Source organism: Martes martes (assembly GCF_963455335.1).
Source record: "Martes martes genome assembly, chromosome: 2".
Classification (NCBI taxonomy): Eukaryota; Metazoa; Chordata; class Mammalia; order Carnivora; family Mustelidae; genus Martes; species Martes martes.
In genome coordinates, this window is record NC_137889.1 from 130,007,036 (window position 1) to 130,031,901 (window position 24,866).

The 24,866-nt window shown below is 33.6% G+C and overlaps 1 pseudogene across 1 annotated transcript; it reads right to left on the minus strand.

Annotated features, from left to right (window-relative positions):
- Positions 1-3,434: 3,434 nt before the first annotated feature.
- LOC308338327 (3-hydroxyisobutyrate dehydrogenase, mitochondrial-like) lies at positions 3,435-8,315 on the minus strand (annotated as a pseudogene). The gene is made up of 3 exons: positions 8,268-8,315; positions 7,353-7,442; positions 3,435-4,345 (listed from the first exon to the last, which is right to left on the minus strand). The product of its transcript is annotated as a 3-hydroxyisobutyrate dehydrogenase, mitochondrial-like (transcript).
- Between the last annotated feature and the right edge of the window lie 16,551 nt (positions 8,316-24,866).

Consider the following 24,866-nt stretch of genomic DNA (forward strand, 5'->3'; position numbering starts at 1 on the left):
TAGAGATACTCTATGACCCAGCCATTGCACTACTGGGTATATATCCTAAAGATACAAACGTGGTGCTCCGAAGGGGCACATGCACCCGAATGTTTATAGTAGCAATGTCCACAATAGCCAAACTGTGGAAAGAGCCTAGATGTCCATCAACAGATGAATGGATAAAGAAGAAGTGGTATATATACACAATGGAATACTATGCAGCCATCAAAAGACATGAAATCTTGCCATTTGCGATGACGTGGATGGAACTAGAGAGTATCATGCTTAGCGAAATAAGTTAATCGGAGAAAGACAACTATCATATGATCTCTTTGATATGAGGAAGTGGAGATGCAATGCGGGGGGGTTGGGGGAGGTAGGAAAAGAAAAAATGAAAAGATGGGATTGGGAGGGAGTCAAACCATAAAAGACTCAATCTCAAGAAACAGACTGAGGGTTGCTGGGGGGAGGGGGGACGGGAGAGGGTGGTGGGGAAATGGACATTGGGGAGGGTATGTACTATGATGAGTGCTGTGAAATGTGTAAACCTGGCGATTCACAGACCTGTACCCCTGGGGATAAAAATACATTATACGTTTATTAAAATTAAAAAAAAAAGATTTTATTTATTTATTTGACAGAGAGAGATCACAATTAGCAGAGAGGCAGGCAGAGAGAAAGAGAGGGAAGCAGACTCCCTGCTGAGCAGAGAGCCCGATGTGGGACTCGATCCCAGGACCCTGAGATATGACCTGAGCCAAAGGCAGTGGCTTAACCCACTGAGCCACCCAGGTGTCCCCCAAAGATATTTTCTAAGTGTAATCACTGGAACCTATAATCTCTCATATGGCAAAAGAGACTTTGCCGAAGTGATTTAATTTAGGATCTTGAGATGAGAAGATTATCCTGGATTATCTGGTGGGTTCTAAATGTAATCATAGGGGTTTTGATAAGGAGACAATAAATTGTATTCTATAAATTAGCAATGAATATCTGAAAGATGAAATTAAGGAAATAATTTCTTACGACAACATCAAAGAAAAAAGGATAAATTTAATAAAAGAAGTGAAAAAATATGTATTCTGAAAACAGGAAAACATTGTTGAAAGGAGTTAAAGAAAACCTTAATTAAAATATGGACTTCCCATGTTCATGGATTGGAAGGCTTAACATCATTTAGAGGGCAATACTCATCAAATTGATATAAACTTTCAAAGCAAACTTATCAAAATCCAGCTATCTTTTTTTCTGAAATGAAACAACTTATTCTAATATTCAAATGGAAATATAAGGGATCAAGATATCCAAAACAATCTAAAGAATAAGGTTATGTTATTTATATTTCACAATTTCAAAACTTATTACATATCCACAGTAGTCAAGACAGTGTGGTATTGGATTAAGGTTAAACACATAAATCAATGCAATAGAATTGAAAGTCAGGAAAAAAACCCTTAAAATTTATGGTCAATTATACAAGTTTGCCAAGACAATTTAATGGAAAATGAATAGAATTTTCAAGAAATAGAGTTGGTGCAATTGGATATCCATATGTAAAAAAATGAAGTTGGACCACTGTTTTACACCATACACAAAAATTAACTCAAAACGGAAGAATGAAATATAAATGTAAGAACTAAATGTAAGAATTAAAACTACACTTTTAGAAGAACATAGAGAAGAAAAAATAATATATATGTGTGTGTGTGTGTATATATATATATATATAGAGAGAGAGAGAGAGAGAGAGGATTTTCTCCAAGGAAAATATACAAATAGCAAATAAGCACATGGAAAGATGACCAACATCATTAGTCATCAGGGAAATATAATCAAAACCACAGTGAGGTACAATCTTATACCCACTGGGATGGCTGTAATAATAAAAAAGAAAGATAGTGAGGATGTGGAAAAACTAGAATGCTCTTCTTGCATCTACTGTAGAAAACAGTTTGGCAGTTCCTCAAAACGATAAGCATAGGGTTAACTTATGACCCAGCAATTAAATCCTTAGGTATATATCCAAGAGAATTGAGAATACATGTCCACTCAAAAACTTATTCACAAATATTTACAGCAGGATTATTCATGATAGACAAAAAGTAAAAACAAATGTCCATCAACTGATAATATGAATTCAAAGAATTAGATATTCTTTACAGTAAAAAGGAATGAGATAATGTTAACATGTGACAAGGTGAATGACATTGAAGACATCATGCTGAGTGAAAGTAGCTAGTAACAGAAGACCACATAGTATACAATTCCATATAAAATGTCTAAAATAAACAGATCTATAGACACAGAAAGTAGATTAGCGGTTGCTAGTGCTGAGATGTGAGTGATTGCTAGTGGGTATGGAGTTTTGTGGGGTGATTAAATGTTCTAAACTTACATTGTAGTGTGGTTAAATAACACTGTGAATATAATAAAAAACACTAAATTGTATAATTTCTATTGATGAATTTTATGGTTTGTGATTTATAGATATTTAAAGATGTCTTAAAAAAAAACTATGGTAAATAATACAACCTTGAAGCATTATAACAAGAAAAGCAAACTACTTTGGGGATTATTCTTTAGTATTAGGTTGTTCTTACATTTTTTTTTCTTTTTTAGTTGAAAAGGAGCTTAGAAATAATTTACTGTAATTTCCTACTTTTATAATAAGAAAACCAAGGCCTAGAGGGATTACTTGACTTGCCAAAGTACTTTTTATTACCAGCACAGAAATTTACTTGAATTCAAATTTTTAAAGTAAAAAAATACAGAGTAAGATGTATAAGAAAGCAAAAATATAAAAAACAAGTTTCTGAGTATTGGGAGTTGTTACAAGAGGGACACACTAAGATAATATAACAGAGTCCAAATTATAAAACATGCAGCAGAGTTCTCTTCTGTATCAACTCCTGGAAAATAAATCAGTAACCTCTATAATGCAGGAATACCACCACTTGGTTAACAGTGCAAACCTCCTGAGGGACACAGGTGGTAATTGACTATACTACCTCTTTTTCTAACTCCTTTTCTCACACCAATTTCCTTTAAGATAGGTTTCACCCTGTTGAAAAAATATCTGTTTTTATTTGTAAAGTGGAATAAATAATATCCTGATTGAAGTATGAAATGATGTAGTTGAAGATACTCAAGGATCAAGCATTTGAGAAAGCTCAGTCAGCTAGTTAACAGAGAACATCAGTGGCTTGCAAAGAAAAAAAGAAATCAGATAATACATGTTTGCTAAATAGATTAAAAAGTAAGCAATTAAAAATGGATGGAAAATCCTAGGATTTACTGAGACCTAGACAATCACAAGCAGACAGGTGACTTTTGACCCATTTACATGAGGAGTGAGCTATAACGACACTCCAAGATAGAGTTTGGTTTTCAGCAGTGTCCACAGCCAAAGGGTAAACTCAGAAGGTCTTCTCCTCTAATAGAAACTGGAAGATTCAAGAAAAGTCTTTCTTTGAGTAACCCTTTGCACACATCACCCTGTAGACCTGAGGGGCTTCACTTTCCAGAAGGACTGGGCTCTTTGCAACAGTGGCAGAGTCTTGTGGTAATCCCACATCCTTAGCCATGAGTTTTGCTTCAAATCCACCCTAATAGTCATTAGAGGATGGAATTCCATCCCTCTCCCCAGGTACTGGTTGTGTCACTTGACCAATACCATCCTGAGATCATATTTAGGATTTTAGCCCATAGCTGTGGGTCAAGCCCTAACATGATTCCAAGATTCATAGTTTCAGCACTTCCAGTCATTCTAGTAGCTAACAGCATGTTGTTACAGATCTTTGCAGTCAACTGGTTCCCCGCAGATCCACAATACATGACATTGGAGCACATGCACCCCAGCAACTCCTGGGCAGCTGCAAATTTATCTTTGACTCCTCCCACCATAAATGTGAAGTTCCAAATGGAGCAGCTCCCACACCACCAGATACAGGAACATCCATGAGAACTGCTCCCATTTTCTCAACTTCTTTGGCCAATTCTTTTGAAACTTCAGGATCAATAGTACTGGAATCTATTAGTACTGAGCCTTTCTTCAATTTTTTAGAATTTCATTTTCTCCAGAATAATCTTCTGTTGCATCGATACTGGTAAGCAACATTGTAATAATTCTGTCAGGTTTTTTCGGCTATTATCTGCTGAGGAATACACTACCTGTTCACATGCATCTCGAAACTCTTTGTATGCATCAGAGAACACATCATAAATAATGAATGGATAACATAAGAGTTTTTGCCATTGGCTTCTCCATGTTGCCCTGTCAAATGAGTCCAGCTGGAATCTTAGAAGCCATTGACCTAGAGCACACCACAGCAAGGCTGGCCACTGCTGTGCACTGCCAGTGTCTCTAATACCAGTCTAGAGACAGTTCCACAGAGCGGAGCCATAAAGAGCCTGGCATGCTGTCCCAGTCCCGCCTCCCCATGGTGAACTCCCCACTCTTGGCTTGCCCACTCACTGCTTACACAAGCTATTAAACACAATTTAATAGCAAAGCCTACTCCCAGAGTCATTTACAGTCTACAAAGTGCTATATCAATACATGATACATATTGATACTATGCTACATGTATATAATAAAACAAAATATTTTATTATTATTTATGACTTTATTAGAGTGAAGTCTAACTTGTTTAATAGTTATCATTTTGAAGGAGAATAAATTATGACATATGAATTTATAAAATTTCAATTTATATTTCTCTTATCCCCTACTGTTTGCCTCCTGCATCTACTGTGAACTTTTTCTAGTGTTGGGAGAGTTTCTTGGTAACAACTTTGGGGATAGAGTATTATTTGACCATTTTAAACTATATTTTTAGAAGGAAATACACTCTCTGTGGGTTTAAGATAATATAAAAATCAAAATCAATAAAGAATATATTAGTCTGGGATTGGTTTTGAAAGTTCTCATATAGATCAGGGGGTCAGAGCAGTGAATTGAGTCTCTTCTCCTTAATGGGTTTTCCCTTATATTATTCAAAGTACTCAAAGAGAATTAATCCTTGTTGTGGAGAACATTAAAGGAATGGATCAATTTTTCCCTCAAAGGAGTTTTCAAATAACCCATATGACCTTTGACTTTTTGATTGTTCAAATCCTAAGATATCTTAGTGTGTCTCTTGAGGTTTCTTTTTTTTTCTTCTTTTTTCTCAATATTTGTGTTAGGTGTTGGTTTTTGCTTGGGGCAAGAACCTAATAGAGGAGAAATAGTAATGTTTTAAAAGCACAAGAATCTCATACGCATTTTTAAATCTAACCTTTAAAATGTTATTTTTTTCTTAAACAAAGATGAATCTAGGGAGAAAATTTGAAGTACTTGAAAACTGCAAAAACTAAACTTCTATAAATATTTCAAAAAAATGTTTGTATTCAAGTCTCTATTTGACCAAAATAATGATCATTTTCCCTATTTCTCTGAAGAAATTTTTCATCCATTTTGCTTTAATCAAGGAAATATATGTACATTCTTACAAATATGGACATATTCCTGCTCAAATCACTTTTCTAGAACTCATAGAAAGATACATTATTTCATTAAATCACCTGTCTAGGTGCTTTTTCCATAGTAAGAAAAAAAATTCTCTAGTTGATTAAAACGTGGCCAAACCTATTTATCCTGCTTTTAAAAAGATTACTAAGGAATTTAATGTCAGATTTTTATTCCCAATCATAATCGGAGAGGTAATCTCAGTTATTCAGTTCAATATTATTTAATTTCCAGTATTATTTTATTTTGCTTACTCTATATCCATGATGCCAGAGTGGAGAGTTTTGAGGTAATCAAATACAATTGAAAATTGACAAGTCATACGGGGTTAACGGAGATTTTGACAACATTTTTGAGTGACTCTTTTTCTTATTAAAGATAACTTTTAAAAATAGATAAAATTATAAAAATGACATAGCCCTTCTCAAAAATTATTTTTGAAATATTGTATTTTCATACTTTCTATTAAAAAAATTCCAAACCTGCTAATATGGAAATAGCAAAATTATATTATTTTTACTTAAGATCAAATTCATTAATCCCTTTGTGCTAGGAATTACTACTGTACCTATGCCACCTGCAGGACTGCCTGACTCAAAAGTCAGATCACTTTTTTTTAAATTGGTAAACTTCCTTCTTTCTTGGGAAAACACATATAATATTCCATTATTATCCTTTTGAAATCTTTATGATGTGCTGTGATGTCCACTTTCATTACTGATATTGGTCATTTGTATCCTGTATTTTCTTGAACAGTTGGGCCAGAGGGAAATTAATTATATGAATCGTGTCAGTTTGGGTCATCCTAAAAGCAAACAGGAAGATGGGATTTGTTGCTCAAAGGATTTACTATGGAAATGCCTGCAAAAGACAAAAGGGGAGGAGGGGACAGAAATCAGCTGGGAAAACCTCCAGACCACTTTGTAAATTTGACAGCTGTGAAAAGAGTTGGGGGGGAGTGGAGAATTGGGTGGGGAAGACCCTCTGACACAGCATGGTTTTGAGAAAGTTTTGACCATAGCAATGGGTTTCTGCACTAGAGAAATCCTGTTAGGAATGGGCTAGGACTAATCCTCTGGCTGTGCCTTGTCTTTGAGTGGTTCCTGACTGAAAACCTAACCAGTGAAACTAAGACCATCAGTCAGTGAGACTCTTCACATGAAGTTTCTCCTGAAAGGGATCTGAGCACACTTCCACTGGTGTCATAATCTAAAACTTGCACGAAAAAGATACACATATTCATGTAACTCCTATGAGTCTCTCTTCCAGAGAAAAGGCTGAGTACAGTGAAGTTAGTGGAATAAATTACAGCCCCATACCAAGTTTCTTGGGACCACAGGTGCTACCTCATTTTTTAAATTCTTGCTCCATTCTGATCTCCCTTCATTCTCATCTATAATGTTGGCTAGTTTTTGTGGCTTCGCAGGTGGCATGACTCCCATTCCTCTTCCACCTGGTCATCAGATTGCCTTTTTGGGCCAGGTTTCTGTGCATGTGCATTTACCATTATAAACAGGAAAGGGAAAACCAAGAAGCGTCCAGGTAGATAACTTGTGTTTTTCTACTAGTTTCCATTTGCAAAACCAATACAACCTCCTTCTGTTGATCAGGACGAATTACTCTGGATAGTGATTCTTTTCATACCTGCTGCTCCTAGAAAACTGGAAGTCCAAAATTTCCTGTGGTGGTGATATCTTTTCCTGCAGTGGTGATATCTTGGTTCTTTAGCTGTGCCTTCACTAGGCTATCCCAGTGCTCAGTGAGGTGATCATTCTGTAGAGCATGTGGTCATGGAACCACTTCCACACCACCTTATCTATGAATTTGGTCCTCACTGGATGCTATCTTCTGTGTGATTTCATACCTGTGGATCAGATCTTTTGTAAACACCACTAGGTTTGTACTTGCTGAGGTTCTGCAGACAGATTAGAAAACCCATAGTAGGTATCTTTCCCTGTAAGGAAAAACAAAAAACAAAACAAACAAACATAAAAAAAACCTGAGCCTTATAGGATGAAAGGGTCCCCATTTAGTGAATTTGCCATCAATGGACTTGTTGGTCTGCTTAAGGAATAGAACCATGTCCCACAACTCAGTGCAGGTCTCTGTCACTGGCAGGTTGGACATTCTGAGGCAGCAGTAGCTGGCATAGGTAGGTAGGTAGATTAGGAGGTAGGTAGGTAAGTTAGATAGGCAAACCTTGGTAAGTGGAAGTCTATCCTGTTCAGATCATAGGTAGCTTCCATCTTTGCCGTGGTGGCTAGGACTATGTGCCATTGTGTTATCCTGTGGTGGTTAATAACAAAACAACACCAGGGTCAAATTTTCAAGTAATTTTGGTTGGTTAGTGCCTCTGTCATGGTGGATACTTTCTGGTAGGTATAAATATGTGTCTCTTCACATGCCTTTAGCCCCAACCCCCTTGTCTTCATTCTTATCATCCTGTTCCTTCCAGACCCAGACCAACCAGCCTGGCCATTTGGGGCAAAACTGTAAATAATATTATTGTTAGTGCTAATGCTAATTCTTTTTGGTCCTGTTTTCTCATATGAATAGAAAAGAACAAACACATTGGACAAATGAGCAACTGCATACAATGTACTGAGGCCTTATTAATCTGCCCCAGTAACAGTGCAGCTTCTCTAGTAGAAGAGCTGCAATTAGGGTCACAGTTTGGTTGAGTTTGCAGTAGTTTACAGTATTCTCTAAAATTCATTGGGTGTTCTACAGGTCAAATGGAATTTTAAATGTAAACATGTAAGAATCACCAACCCTGTACCTTTAGATTCTTAATGGTAACAGTAATCTCTGCCATTCTCCTCGTCATGGGAGATATATGTGTTTATGTATATTTTATATATTTTTATTAAATATTTACTTATTTATTTTTAAAGACTTAATTTATTTTGAAAGAGGGAGTGAGAGCATGGGGAGAAGGAGAAAGAGAGAGAAAATCTCAAGCTGACTCTGTGTTGAATGTGGAACCTGATGCGGGACTCCATCTCACCACCCTGAGATCATGACCTGAGCTGAAACCAAGAGTTGGATGCTTAACCAACTTTCACCCAGGCACCCTTTTATTAAATATTTATATTATTTATTATCTTGAATAGGAGGGCAATATCAGAGACTCCCATTCACCTATTCCCTCATGTTATCTTTTATCCAATAGGTAAAGGACCCCATGTGGTTGCTACTCTATTTCTACCAATCTTAATTATAGATTCAAAGACTAAGGAAATGGGTAATTCTGCAAACCCAGTGAAGGTGCTGTAGGCTGAATTCTAGCCAGCACTCCATTTATTACATGGCTTCAGCAAGCTCTTGCCCTAAAATTGGGGCCATGGTGACACTTCATATCTCCCAGTTTTAATGTCAACTAGCATTTATGCCCTTTAGTCATCAAAATGGTGGAATATTCCTTTTCCTAAGGTATAGTCAGCTAGGTAAATGACATTAATCCTTTTGGGGAAAAACTAGGGAAACAATATAAGACATAATACTAGGGGAGTATTGTAGTATATAATACAGTAAAGAATTATAGTAAATAATTACTGTGGGGACCCCAGGAACCCCACCATCATTTCACTCAATGGATTTCAAATCAGAAAACTGGATTAGGTCCAGGAATTGAGCAAGGGATGGTGATATATGTATACACACACACACACACACACACACACACACACACACATATATATATTTTTTTTTAATCAGGGCAATCACTGTTAATTTCCTGCTCCTCCATTCTTCCCTTGTGATTGGAAATTCCAGTATATCCATTTTCCTCAGCTCACCTCCCTTCCTTCATCACCTGCCAAAGAAATCACCAGTCTTATCATTTAGGATGAACCACTGTGTTTTCCAAGTTCCTAAGAGGTACCCCAGCAAGGAATACACCCCATCCTTCAAGGTCCTTGCCAGCAAGTTAAGTCCTATAACCTGAGAAATTACTCCCAAGTAACAATTTCATCATTCTCATCCAAACTTACATCTAGCACCCTGAATCAATCACTCTCATATTCAACCCCAAGAATCACCTTAGATCCTACAAGTACATGGTAGCTAATTGCTGTAGCTCCAAGGGGTAAAATTTCTCTTCTTCCTGATCAGATTCAGCATATTCCAGTGGGTTATACTGGGATCTAACCATTGTTATTGGCAAATAAGCCAGGAGAGGAGACAGAAATTTCCTAAGGGATAGCTGTTGCTAGTTAGAAGAGAAGGAGTGATAGTTCTCACTATGGAGGAGAGGACCACCTCTGAAAGTCAGAGAGTTCAAGAGAGTTTTAAAGAATCAAAATCTTTGGAGACATCTGCCTACTTATCTCCATCCTATATTCCAAGCTGTCTGGTTTTCCCACTTGGATCCTTGACATTGTCATAGTAGACCTGACGGATCAGGTCAATCCAATTGAAGGATTTTTAATGTCTTTGGTTCTCTATAGTTCAGACCTTCAGTCTTCTGTGGAACTGTATCTGCTTTTCCACTGCAGGAGATAAGGCCCACTTTGCAAGCTGCCAAAGAAACCCTTTGACTTTCATACTCAGCCTTTAATTATTTGTTTAGTACGCTCATTTCTCATTACAGCAGGTGTCAGTTACAACCATACTGTTTGTGTAAGCACTACTTTTCCTGTATCTTTTAAGTATCTGAATCACTGCATTAGTGAGGGCATACCCTTCCACCAGTACACTTCTCCAAGTTAGAAGCTGTGAAATCTTCAGCAATCGGGCCATCAGTGCCAGAAATTGTCAATGCTACATATAAAATTTCGTACGGTTCCTCTTTGCCAGCAACCCAAAGAGAGAGCCAAGTGCCAGATTTATATCTTACCTCTCATTTTCTTTCAGGACTGAAGGTATTGCCTATGCTGAATGGGAATAACTATGCAAAAGATTTATTGAGGGGAATGGTTGTGAAAGATAAAGGAAGAGGGAGCAGGAGAAGTTATTTAACTTTTAAAATTTATTAAAACCAGATATATGGCCCCCAGATATCTATATTGGTGGTTTAACATTTGCTCTTGAAAGAGTAATTATTATGCTCTTGTTAGATACAATGTTCTATAAATATCAACTAAGTCAAGTTACTTGGGAGTGTTTACATTTTCTGTCTTACTGGCTTTATTCTTATTGTTCTATAAACTGCTTAGAGAAGAATGTTAAATCCCACCTATTATGAAAAACTACCGTACTCAGATTAGAATTCAAATCCATCATTGTCAGAAGCAGAAATTGGAAAAATAAATACAATAAAACATGTTGGTAATCAATATTAAAATTTAATATAGTATAGAAATTAATAATATAGAAGCTAAAATGTACAAAACATGGATCAAAAGTAAAATTTCAGAAATAAATATCTTAAAAAAACTAAATGCAAATCTTAAAAATCATAGATATAGGAAGTTTGACATTGGTTTAGCTTCATGCTTCTATATGGAAAAAAATCACTTTTCTTTTTAATTTAGTATAAATCATCACTTTTTAAGAAGGTGCCTTATTTAAAATTACTTAAAGCATACACAAATGCTCTCATAGAGAGTAAATAGAAAAATGATTTCCTTTAACAGAAAACATCAATGTGAAGCTAAGAAAGATTGTAAGAAAAGATAAGGTTGTCTTGAAATTGCAAAAAATATTTTAGTGGCTTATGTTCCCATTATCAAAGCAGTTAGCCACTGACTTATTTTATTACTTTCAGGGAGGGGACATTTCCTGTCTATAGCACAATGTCTGATGTCTAATATATCGTCCCTGTGAACTATCAGGATTACTATTGTAACATTTACAAATCTTACATTTTTGACCTTTTAAGCTAACCTAGATTTTTGTCTAGGGGCCTATAGAATAAATGTTAAGTATAGGTTTATGCAAATATGCACATTAGTTGGCAAGTTAAATGTTAAAATAATGCTTTGAGTGTGGAAAAAGATAAAATTTTAAAAATGGTAAAAATTAATTAAACTTATAAAGTTGGATGTATTTACTTTAGTTTTGCTGTTTTTTTTCTAAGATTAACCTGAGAGTATTATCGTATGAATCAATATAGGTAATTAATTAATATCAGCAAATGTTAATGCCTTAGAATACTTGGTTTTATTAAATTTGTGCTCAGTTTTTAAATGAAAAATGTATATTCCTCAATAGCAACATTAACTTTTGTTTTACATCTTAAGAAATAAAAGAATAGGTAATATGTTAGAATATTATTCCCTTCCAGTAATTCAGTATATCAAGCAAATAACAAAGCTAAAGACTTTTTTCCATAAAAACAAATAAATTTTTAAATAAAACAAATAAAATTCTACATTGCAACTTGGTAGAGGGAACAATCTTCAGAAAATTACATATATTTTCATCATTAGTTTCATAGAAAAAATCGTTAATATTGAAATAATTGAAGAAATAAAAGTCAATGAGAATAATAAAAATCTTAGCTATTTCTGCATTCCTAAGTACATTTTGGAATTTTTACTATAAATAATTATGTAAGAATACCAATAAAAGTATTTCAAACTTTTGTGTTCAAAAAGAAGTTTTATTTATTCTCTTTTAATGCTTGTCTGAGTTTTTTTCTTCCCAAAATCCATAGATGTTTGGATGTTTTATTAAAGAGCAAATCCAAACAGGAGAAGAAGAAAAGTGATCTTTGACTGGATTGAAGGCATATTTAGATAAAAAGATATTAAATTCCTCATATGTTGCTTATACCACCTCCCTCTGAAAAACTTAAATTCCATTTTTTTTAATGTTATGGCTGTTACTGAATATAAATAGTAGCCAGTTTGATTTTTCATTGTAATATAATGGAAACTAAAACACACAATATCACCAATAGGAATATGGGAAATACTGTATCTTAGCATATGAACATCAGCGTTTTTCTCATCAGAGAGGTACTAGTATGCTAGTAAAGCATGTATGCTTTACTTGGAATAAAACTAAACTAAACTAAAGTATTAAGACAAAAAGAGATTTATTCTGTGGATTAGGTGGCAGAGAGTTCTAGCTCAGCTAAAAATAAACCTTAAATTCTTGGGAGATAATCTGGTGAGAAAAGAGTTTTGCATAAAAAGTGGTATTCATTTGGCATTTGATAGTATTATTTGCTAAATATATAAGTATGCCATGTATGAGCATAATAGATATTTCTCTCCTAATATGCAGTATATATAATCTGCCCATGTTTTCTCTTTCCTAACTAAATTGAGCAAGAGAATACTTTACATTGAAAGAAATAGAGTTATTCTGATATTGTTGTTGTTGAATAGCTAAAAGGTACTAAAATTGAGTCATTTTTAGAAATGAATTTAATTTCCAATACTAAAAACATTGGGAAATGTTTCTTTTCTGTAAAAAAAAATACATTTTTTTTTTATCCTAAGTCATTTTTATTTTGTCAACTATAGTCCATAGTTAATTTTCCCAAACCTTAACTGGGAGAAAAACTAGTTCCTGTTTGAATTAAGAATGCTGATGAATAATCTCAATTGCAGTGCCAGTTAATAAGTCATTTCTTGCTGAAGTAGACCATGTAAGGCTTAAAATCTTGTCTTTCACATGATGCATTATCATAAGGTCATATTCACCTTTTAAAAGATTGATGACACTACTCTGAAAGACACTAGTGGACTTAGGTTTAGTTTTATGGCCAAACATTCTGATGTGACTTTCACCCAATCAAACAGACACAGAAAGAAATGACTTCAAAATGATATAATGGAAAGACATTTCAAATTTGTGACCTAAAACAGTCACACTGATGCTACTTATGTCATATTTCATGTGGAGGAGTTATATGTAAAATCGGTTGCCTCTACGAAAGTCATAAATGTATCAAGGATATAATATTCTGATCTATATTATTCAATTAAGCTTAGCAAGGACTACCTTTCCGTTTTCATGACAAAATAAATCAAATAAATGGTACATGGGAGTGCCTGCTTGGTCAATCTCTGATACAAGTTTATTTGAATCTTTGTTAGTTTAGAGAGCTCCTTTAGTTGAAAAAGTATCTTTCATAATCATAACTAATCAGTATCCCTTTTATTTTTATAATTTTAAATTTTGAAAGGGATTATCTGGAAAAAATAAATATCACTTTTAATAATCATGATAGAAATTCTATTATGCAGAGGTATTAATAAGTGAAAAATCTGAGATAGCATCTTCTTATTAAATAGCTCACCCTGTCTGCAACTTTAATATATTCTTTCTCTCCTTGCCATGATTGAAGTTGGCAGTATTAAGACCAATTGTGCATAGGGACAGCCGAATTAGCGACAGGAAGCAATTAGATTTGACCAGATCAACTGAGAATTTTCATAAATTTTTGTCAGTTTATAATAATGAATAAAACTGTGTGAGCATTCAAAGAAAAATGTTGACACAAGAAAAATATTTCCATTTTAATATGCTGGAAATTCCCAATGAAATTATTCAAACCTTGTTTCATCTCTTATATTTATTTTTGGATGGAAGACTAAAAAAGCTTCACACACTAAAAATGCCTGTTGATGACTCCTGAGAAAGGGAACTAGTGATTTTTAACTTTGCTATGGCACTGATATTCTGTTGGCAGAGGTTATCCTATTGCTTTCTTTCAGGTGAAGTAATTTTGACCCAACTAGAATATATTTTATAAATGTGCACATTAAATAATGAGAAATGCAAATACTGTAAATATATGAATTATTTTCTTCCACATAGCTTATCAAACTCCACCATTTTTTATACTTGAAGGGAATAATAGAGTATTTTTTAATATGAAATTTTTGAATGAGCAGACTGAAAAAAGAATCCTTGATGCCTCTTCGTCTCTCTAACCATATGCCTAATCCATCAGTTAATTCTGTTGCTGTACTTTATTTTTTTTAAGATTTTATTTATTTATTTGACAGACAGAGATCACAAGTAGGCAGAGAGTCAGGCAGAGAGAGAGAAAGGAAAGCAGGCTCCCCGCTGAGCAGAGAGCCCGATGCGGGGCTCAATCCCAGGACCCTGGAATCATGACCCAAGCTGAAGGCAGAGGCTTTAACCCACTTAGCCATCCAGGTGCCCCTCTGTTGCTGTACTTTTAAAATACATCACAACAAAATTCTTAGCACCACTTCACCACTAGCACCAAGTAAAAACCACCATTGTCTCTTGACCAGGCACCTCAGTATCTATCATCTGGTCCTCTGGCTTCCTATTTACCAAACTTACCTTTTCTTTTCTTATTCGTCCTTCCTTCCTTCCTTCCTTCCTTCCTTTCTTTTTTTTTTTTTTTTAAGATTTATTTATTTATTTGAGAGGGGTAGGGGAGGAATGGAGAGAGAGGGAGAGAGAGATTCTCAAGCAGACTCCACACTAAGGGTGGATATGGACACAGGGCTCAATCTCACAATCCTGAGGTTTGACCTGAGCTGAAATCAAGAGTCGGACACCTAACTGACTCCTCACTTTTTTAAACAGAAATAGAATTATGTTAGCATTCAATGGTCTCCATCCTTCTCCATCTAGAATAGGACTCAAAATCCTTATTCTGTTCTACAAATCCTATAAACTGAATCTTAGCTCACCTTAGACCTCCTTTCTTACTGATCTCCCTCCCTACTCCCTTGCTGTTTGCACACAGACTCCCGCTATGTTTCCTGAACACATCAAGGACACTCCCACATCTAGGCCTCTGCAATTACTGTCTCCTTTGCCTGCTGCCTTCTTCATACTGGTTTCAGCTCAATTACCACCTTTCCTGAACATACTATCTAAAATGCCAAGCCCAGTCACTTTTTATTCTTTTAACTTATTTTTTAAAGCTGTAACTGATATTTCTTTATATGTGTATTTATTTATCTGCTAATTTCCTGTCTCCTCTTTGGTAAAGAGGGCATTTTTATTCTCTTCTGTTGCCCCAATTTCCCCAGTACCCAGACAGTACCTGAAACATAGTGAGATTTCATAAAATGTCAGTGAACTGAATGAATATGAATGACCAAGATGAGACATGGTTCAAAGACTTCTGAAAATTGAAATGTATTGAATAATGTTTTGGATCATTTAAGGATGCCATTTCTAAGAGTATAAGTCAGTATTAATCAAGAATATTACAGGAACTTCTATTTTGGTGATCTCTTGTTATTCATGCAAAATTTGAAAGTTTAATATTTTATTACCAATGTGTTTAACTCTGTATTGAAAGGTGTTTTCACAAAATTGTGGGCTGCAGCATTTATTTAAGCATGGTAAACTCAATATTATTCTCTTATATTTGGTAATGAAACATTAGTATTTTCAATAATTTAATCCTAATAATGTGTAAGTTTCAGGGATATATGTAGTTCCTTGGAGCTATTCAAAATGAAAGTAAGTGTACTTACTACTGTCTTATAACTATTAGAATCCTGAGCTTTTCATTTAAAAGTATATGAAAAAATAATGTAAATTAAATCAAATACCTAAAATTGTGTTAAAAAAATACAAATTAGTAACTAGATGTGTGAAATTAATGTTGTCATACAAAATTGTTAGATAATACATTGTGTGTGATAAGCTGCTGTTCTGCTCATTTAAGTATGAATATTTCCTAGAAAAATAAAAGTAAAATTATTACCAACTGCTGATTAAATAACTTCTTTTCTTGAGTTTTTATACATATTTTTGGACAAAAGCATCTCTGAAATTCTTCACATTTTAATTAAAAAATTAACATATTCTGAAAAACTAAAAGAAAAATGTTTGGTTTACTGTTGTACATATGTTTTATTATACATAAAATATTTACTACCTTGATAAAGGGTTACATTGATAAATAGTTCTATTGTCTTACACAATACACTTAAGAGAATCCTTAAATATTCATTTTATGCATATGGTTGCAATTTCAAGATAATTCTGTGATCTCTAAACACTACTGTTCCTTCAGTACTCTGACTATAAGTTTTTTTTAATCAAGGATAAGAATGATTTATCATCTCTAATCAGCACTCATACTAAATAAATATTGAAACTACATTTTTATACTTTGTAACTGACTGATTCAGAAATTATCTCAAAGACAATCTAATCTGAGCAGCAGATTTTAAAAGATCTGCCATGCTGACATGCTATGAGGAATCATGAACATATTACATAGTACAAGTCAAGACACAAATAACTAATACTATCAACTACATCAGTGGAGAACTTGCTGAACCCTGAACATGCTGAGGAGTTATTAGAGAAAAAGGTTACTTACTCTCAAGAAAATTTCATAGTTGTTTTATATATATATTTTTTATATTCTCTTCAGAATGCATATGCAAATTTAAGAATGTTATTCAGATTATTTTTAAAATTTTAATTGAATTTTGTTTTTACATACATGTATAATGTCTCAGACTTAGTGATCACATATAGCAAAATCTAAAGTCTGAAATGGGCAGTGGTGGGAATCCATAATGATTGTTTTAAATCAGAGTCTGAGGTATAGTAAGTCAGGTAACTAGCTAATGAGAGGGATATTAGCCTGTTGGTTTTCCATGACTGTGTATGAATAACTCAGTTTTCTATAGGCCCCAGAGTGGAGAAATTTATTTAGGATTACTTAGTAAGTGATCAGCTTTGGATCAGGGATTTTTGATAACTTTGACATATTGCCAGTTACTAGTTGCTAACAATTTAGGTAATAATGATACAATACTAGTATTTTGAATTATACATTTCTGGATTTCCCAGTTAGAAAACAAAGCAATAGACCCAAAGGAACACTGTTTTTTGACAAAACTTGAAATGAGTCTCATCATCACACCTAATTTTAATGTGTTTACATGAATAATAAGGATTAACAAGACATATTTTACTCCACTTGTATGTATGGGACCAGTCAAGACAATAAATAAAATATGCATTATTTTCCAAGGATTTTTATTTTCATTACAAAATTGACAGGAAAAACAATACTCTTTTATTCTTAAGAAAAAATAAGGTATCCTTTTTCTGCTCACTCAGTTTTTTCATTGAACATCATTTAAAATGATGTTTAAAAATAAATCTCAGTATAAGGAAAACTTGGAAAACAATGAAGCACATTATTTTTTCAGTTTGTTTTCTATCCAAATCAGAGACAATTATCTAATTTAATTTAGATTCAAGGCATAAAAAACACAATACTATTTTGTCCATAAAAGGAATACATATTTCAAGTTTTGGGGTAAATATTTAAGAGCATCTATGGAGACACAGGCTTACTATCAGAATTACTGGACTATTTACTCAAAGTTAATGCAAAGGCTTTTAAAATATGATATGTATTTAAAATATGATATATAAAAATATATATAATATATGATATATGATATATTATATATATAATAAAATATTTATTTTATATATATATACACACACAAATACATATATAAACAATCCTTACAGACATATGGGCCCCTAAAAATATTTATATTTATATTTATATTATATCCTTATTTCATTTTGAAGAGAAAAATTTGTTCATTTAGAATCAAGTACTCATTGTGTCTATATGACAGAAGATCTATGCCAGGCCTTATAGTCAATGATTTCATTAAATATATATCCCCCTGACCTCAGGAAGCTTGCAAATTAATGAGAAAAAAAAAGACAAATGATCATTAACAAATGCACAATTATAAAATTACAAATTATCTGCTCTGAAGCAAAACTAAAAGTATTATAAGACATTACAGTAATAAGTCTAATTTTATATAGAGTCAGGAACGGCATTTTCAAGGAAGTTACATTTATTTTGAGAAAGGGTTGGTGGAATGAGGAGCCAGAAGAAATATCAGGGAAGAGCATATATGAAAGCTGTAAGTATGGCTAAGGAGGGAAGGCAGAGAGAGAGACAAAGAGCTTCGAAAAAAAGAGGAAGAAGATCAGTGGGGCTGCAGTGTAAACATTGAAAAAGATGGGAAGAATGACACTAGATAAAGTTGAAGAGGTTAAAAAGATTAGATGATGCAGTTTTCCAGTGGAGAATACTTGGTTATGGGAGGATCCCCTAAAGAGATTGAAGCAGGGGCACAATTTTACTGGTATGAGAAGTAAGCAAGTACAGATAGAGAGATTACTCAGGATGCTTGAGGTTATGGCAAAAACCCAGAAGACATAATGGCAACCTAGAATAGGATTCTGGTAGTGAACACGGAGAGAAGGGAAAAGTACCAAGGATGTGTGTGTGTGTGTGTGTGTGTGTGTGTGTGTGTGTGTTTAGAGACTTAATTTAATATGTTTATCTATATTCCACTGATCTAAAGCATAACTATGTAGAGTTATATCAACTAACAGATGAAAGAAAAAACAAGTATGGTTTTAAAGTGAGCTTGGGAATGACATTAAGATGCTTAACCTGATTTAGGTGGACCACAGGTTATCAATTTTCAAGCAGTCAATTCATTAATTCATTAAGTAAAGACTTATTAGTTATAAAATTCACACTATCTACAAAATAAAACCAAACTGCTTTTTCAGGTGTATGACTAAAGATAGTAACTCTAGTAGGATCTAATCAGAATTTCTTCTGGAATATTCAGGTGATTAAACCAAATACACTGAGGAATGGAAAAGTAGCAAAGTCATACCTTTATACCTAGGCGTGTGTGTGTGACAGAGAAAAAGAGAGATGAAGAGATGGATAGAATAATTGATAATACCCTTTAATTGATTAATGTAGAAATAGTTACATACATATTAAAGAGGTTTAATAAGATACTCAGCTAATATTTTGTTATTCACTGTTATAGGAATGGCAAAAGTCAATAGAAGGAAATAAAGTTGAATACTGCTTCAAATGTGAAATAATGCTAAGTGCATTGCAAGTACAAAGTAACATGAATGATATTAAGCAGATCACCTGTAGACATTGAAAGATTTCCTTTTGCAAGATTAACTTGATTAACTCATCAATAAATTATAAATAGAGTTAACTGGATTATTTTTAAGGAACAAACAAGGAGATAAACACTTTAGAATCAATACAGGTAATTAAACCTGTTACATGTTACAGTCATTAGTTTCATAGTTTAATAGATGACAGAGACTTCTATTGGAACCAAATAGAATGTGCCTGTTAGTAACAATGAATAATAATAAAGTACAAGGCTATGTAACAGAAACAAATGAAGTGTAAAGTAAAATAATAGAGGAACATGACAAGTTAATTTTTTTTCTGTTTTTGCTGTGCAATGTTCTTGGAATAGAGTACATAATAAACAAAAAAATACTTTTATATCTGCTAATTTCATGGACAGGAACATAATGAATAGATCAGATGATCTGTTTTATAAAGTTTTTTTTTTCTTATCAAACATCAGATTCCACAGTCTTCATTTGGCAAGCATATCAGCCATATTATATGAAATTATTAGGACAACCATAAATTATCCATTTTAAACTGAGTATTTTTTAAGCTGTTTTATATCTCTTCTCATGTAATAAACAGGCTATTTATTCACTATCTCACCAAAAATATGGGACACTTTCTGAAAATATGTCTCTCCAAATCTTTAACTTCTAAGCTGTTTGTTACTGATCTATTTCATGCAACTTAAACTATTTAAGTGAATTAATAATAATTGTACTAAAAATTGAATAAACCAATACAGCCATTAAAAGAAATAATAATCAGCAAACACTTGGGAGACACTAAATGCAACAGCAGAATCTGGTATACAAAGAAATAGTACTAACAAAGCAAACAGAAAATTGTTTAATAGTAATGTAATAACCTTATTGTAAAGTTCATAAAGACTTAAATAGTCAAAATGGTATCTATGCATTAAACGGGAATGGGTGCTGTGAAAAAGAAATCATACCTATTCTTTTATTTTTTAAATTTATTCATAACCTGATTTGCTCTGAAGGGAAATTAACATAAGTTGGTTATGTGTTTTCTTACAGCCCCTTACCAATACCTCCCCTGTCACATAGAACCCTCTTGACTTTGCAATGATGGTCAAACACGTGGCTCATGTCCCCACTATACCGCAAGCTCTTTGAGGGCACATCAGTAGTGAGGTCTTTGCATCTTCTACCATACCTGGACAGGAATTGAAAATATGGAAAAATAGAGAGAAGAGGTGTTTCTTTAGCCAGCTTATCTAAGAGTTCTTTAAATGGTTCCAAGTCAAGGGGATAAAAAAAGATACTGCAGTAGAGCTGAGGTCAAGGGCCAAGAAGTACTAGGTCATGTGGCAACTCCAATCACCAGGATCAGCCTAAGTGGGCAGTGAAGATGGCATGGAAATAGAGAAAGAGGATCAGGAGAACGAAGGAAAAATCAAGGTGAGAATGGGAGGATCAGCAAGCCAAATCTCATTCCCTGGCAACCTTTATGCTGCCAGGGCATATGGTATGGCAGATGGTCTGCTGTAAAGTACCACAACAGACAGCAGCCTGATCCTGACTCCTAACTAGTGCTTATTAGATAGATAAGCTGGAAAAGAATATGGTAGTCTATCATACCTGTTCTTTTAAAAATAAAATACAATCTTCCTCCCCTTAACAAAATAATTATTAAGTTAAATAGGAAAAAGGACCCTAATTAAGGTCAAATTTGTGTATTGAAAGATATCTAAGAAATTTTCCTAGTATACAGAGTTAAAGACAGATAGATAAGAACTAGAAATGACAAGTTAAGAGGTAGAGTGAAAACATCCATCAGTTCCAGTATTTGTTGGTCTAACAGGAGTTCCAGATGGAGATACAGAGAAACTGGAGATGACATTCATCATTATCCAGCTCACAAGTATGTGTGCCTACTTTTTTCCTTTCAGTGAATTATGTCAGTGATAATAAGGGAGACCCTTCCTTAGAGAAAGCAGATGGACAATAATCATAGAAAAATCAACAGATAATTCAGATACGTGTAAGTATTAAATTAGAAGATAAAACCAATAATATGATAGAGAAAGTGTTGGGAATGGTGTAGCTGGAATTGCTTAATATAAGATGGTCAACATGGTGAGTGACATTGGAATTATATATATAGAATACATATATATTCTATATATATATTAGAATCATTATATATTATATATAATAATAAATATTCTAATAATATAATATTATTAGAATATATATTCTATATTCTATCTATATATATTATATTCTATAATATATGTTCTCTATATATGTGTATATATGTGTATATATAGAAAGGGGATTATCATGTGAAATCTAGAACAGAGCAGATCAGCAAATATAAGAAGCTCTCAAAAAGGAATGAGGTTGGCATATTTGGGAGAATGAGAAACAGTGGTCTGGGAGTGGTGGGGCATTATTGAGTGGTGTGAAGTCAGAAATGATGGACAGGGTCTTATCAAATGGGAACTTTTGAACTGGTCTATAGAGATAGGATCTTATTTGGGTTGCAATGAGAAGTCTTAGGAGGATTTTGACTTTACACTTTAAAAAGATTAGATTCTGCCTTTCAAGAATCATTTTCCTTGGTAGGTAGAAATGCTATTACAGCTTTAAGTGGGAAAAAATGAAGAGGATCAATTAGATTGCTGCTGACAAGGTGGCTGTGGGCCCTACAGACATGGCTTCCGGAAGCCTGAGATCTTAGCTTATCCCCACCATCTATCACTGGGCGGGGGGGGGGGGGGGGGGGGCGGTGTCAGGTTTTTGAAGACATACGACTTCCTGGTTGTCTTATTCAATTGGTCATCTTTTGGCACTAACTGTTTTGATTGTGTAGACTCTATTTTGGTTTGCATTTACAAATTACCAATTTTTCTAGCATGTGTCTGTAGACATTGGGCCTGAAGTTTACACAGTAAAAAATATTTTAGTGAAATTACATAGAAGTTAGATAATTTTGTCATTCAATTTTTGCTCAGAAACAAAAGGTAGAAAATTCAAAATGAACCTCAGAGTATGGAACGGTATATTAATCATCAACTGAACATTTTTAAATGGAAAATTTTACTGCCATTACCCAACCAATTTAAAGTGATTTCTATTTCTGTTATAAGGAGATTTCTTTGAATCTGTATACATCATGAACAACTTTAGATTAATAAAATTTCACAATTTTACCTAATGTCATATTTGTGAAAAAGGAAGTGCACTGAATTGTGTATAAAGATTAATAAATTATATTACTTTTAAATATCATTATGAAAGAACGTGAGAAAAATATGCAATTCTTTGGAGCCCATGCATGACCAGTAGCTAATTTTTCAACTTTATTGTGTCAGAGTTGTGCTTTCTGGATTTCAAAAGCAATTAGTTTGAAATAAAAGAATTGCATTAAGTTTGTGTAAAAGTTTTTAAATAATTTATTGAAACCAAGAGCAAAGAGGAATCCAACTTTTCAGTTGATATGTACATTGCTTTTCAAAAAGAGAGTTAAAATCTTAGTATAAAATATCATTTCTGATTAATACAAATTTAGGCCTTAGTTCAGAGAATGTCCCATCTCTCTCCTCTTTTCAGACAACACTGACAAGTATGCCTTTGTTTAGGGAACTACTAGCGAAAATGCCAGCTTATCTACTCTATGAAAGGGGTCCAAAATACAGTGACTCAAATAACCAAAAATGTATTCATCATCATTTAGCACTGGGAAGGAAGGAAGGTCATTACTTGGTACAGTGACTGCTCTTCTCAATATGTGGCTTCAGTTTTGGAGGCCAATGGATTCAGTACCTTTTCTTTCTCAAATATTTTTGCACATGTATTTAATCTTTTTAAAAATTTCAGTTGATTCTCAGCATCTGATTCTAGAGATGACACTGTAGGCTGAACTGACCAGTACTAAGATAAAAAATTAAAAATTTAGCATTCTTCAACTGTAATAATCTATAGTGCTATAACCTGCAAGGAAGAAAACTAATGCAAATATGTGAAAATTTCTCAAATTATTACTGATAGATACTGGGTTTTTCAAACAAAGGGTCAAAATATTTTTACATATTTTATTTGGAGATGGCTAGCTATATTTATATTACCCATAGATATTTCTGTTAAAGTATTTGTTGTGCAATATATCCTCCTCATAAATGGATCAAACACAGATTTACTATAAATTAAGTGGTAAAATTTTAATATGCCTAATGGCTTACTACAGACTTAAATATTTTTTTTTTAAGATTTTATTTATTTATTTGACAGAGATCTCAAGTAGGCAGAGAGGCAGGCAGAGAGAGAGAGAGGAAGGGAAGCAGGCTCCCTGCTGAGCAGGGGCTCAATCCCAGGACCCTGGGGATCATGACCTGAGCCGAAGGCAGAGGCTTTAACCCACTGAGCCACCCAGGCGCCCCTACAGACTTAAATATTCTTAAAATGTCAGTTGTATCTATATATAATTAGATATACATGCGTGTGTGTGTGTGTGTGTGTGTGTGTATACACACATATATCTATATTCCAGTTGCTCACGCATGTATAAGCATACCTAAATAGTCTTCACTTACTATTATTTTATAGAAATAATATGCTTTCGTTAAATAACAGTTAAAAGTACAGAAATAAGATAGAAAGCTAATATTCTTTTTCATACATCTTTCTCTTTTCCCCAATCCTGATTTGATAGTCCTCCTCAGAGGATTTTCATTGCAATCAACAGTTTTGTACCAATATCTGTACACATCTTTAAATATGTTTCTGTTTGTGTGTGTATAAACTGCATGGCTTTCCTTTGTCATTTCCTAGAATGGAAATCAATCTCTCATATTTTTATGAAACTTTTTAAAAAATTTAAGGTACCACGGATGCTTTTCATTTTAGTACATATAATTTCATTTTTTGATTATTTACAAATGTCTTAAAACTAACAATTCACATGGTAAAGAAAAATAAATAAGCCATGCAAAACTTACACAGTATATAACCTTCTCTTGAACTACTCTTAATAGTGTTCTGTACTTCCAGTATAAGAAAGTAATATTATCTTTTAACTTGATTTTTGTTTTATTTAAAAATATGACACAGAATGCTCCTTATTCTTTGTAAGACTGCTTAAACTATGTCATTAGTTGGAAGCAACATTGTTTTTTAAACAATCCACTGTAATGGGAGTGTGTATTTTTTTCAAGTTTTTCTGTAATTATAAATGGTGTTCTAATGAACATGTTTATATACAGATAGCCATATTTTAAATGTGTTTATGTGGTTAACAGAAGGCTTTTTAAACTTGAGTTTTTAACAATATTACAGAGTTTTTAGATGGATCACACTTGAAATATATAAATCCTCCTTTATAGATAAGAGAACTCTCGTTTTCCAATATCAAACAGTAGTATCACTGTTACCAGAAAAAGCATTTTTTTTTCCTTCTGGAATTATTTCTATATTTTCCTGGTATATAAATGCACATTTGTTGATCAGGAGGTGAACTTTGGACCTCTGACAATCCAACATTATGCCAAGT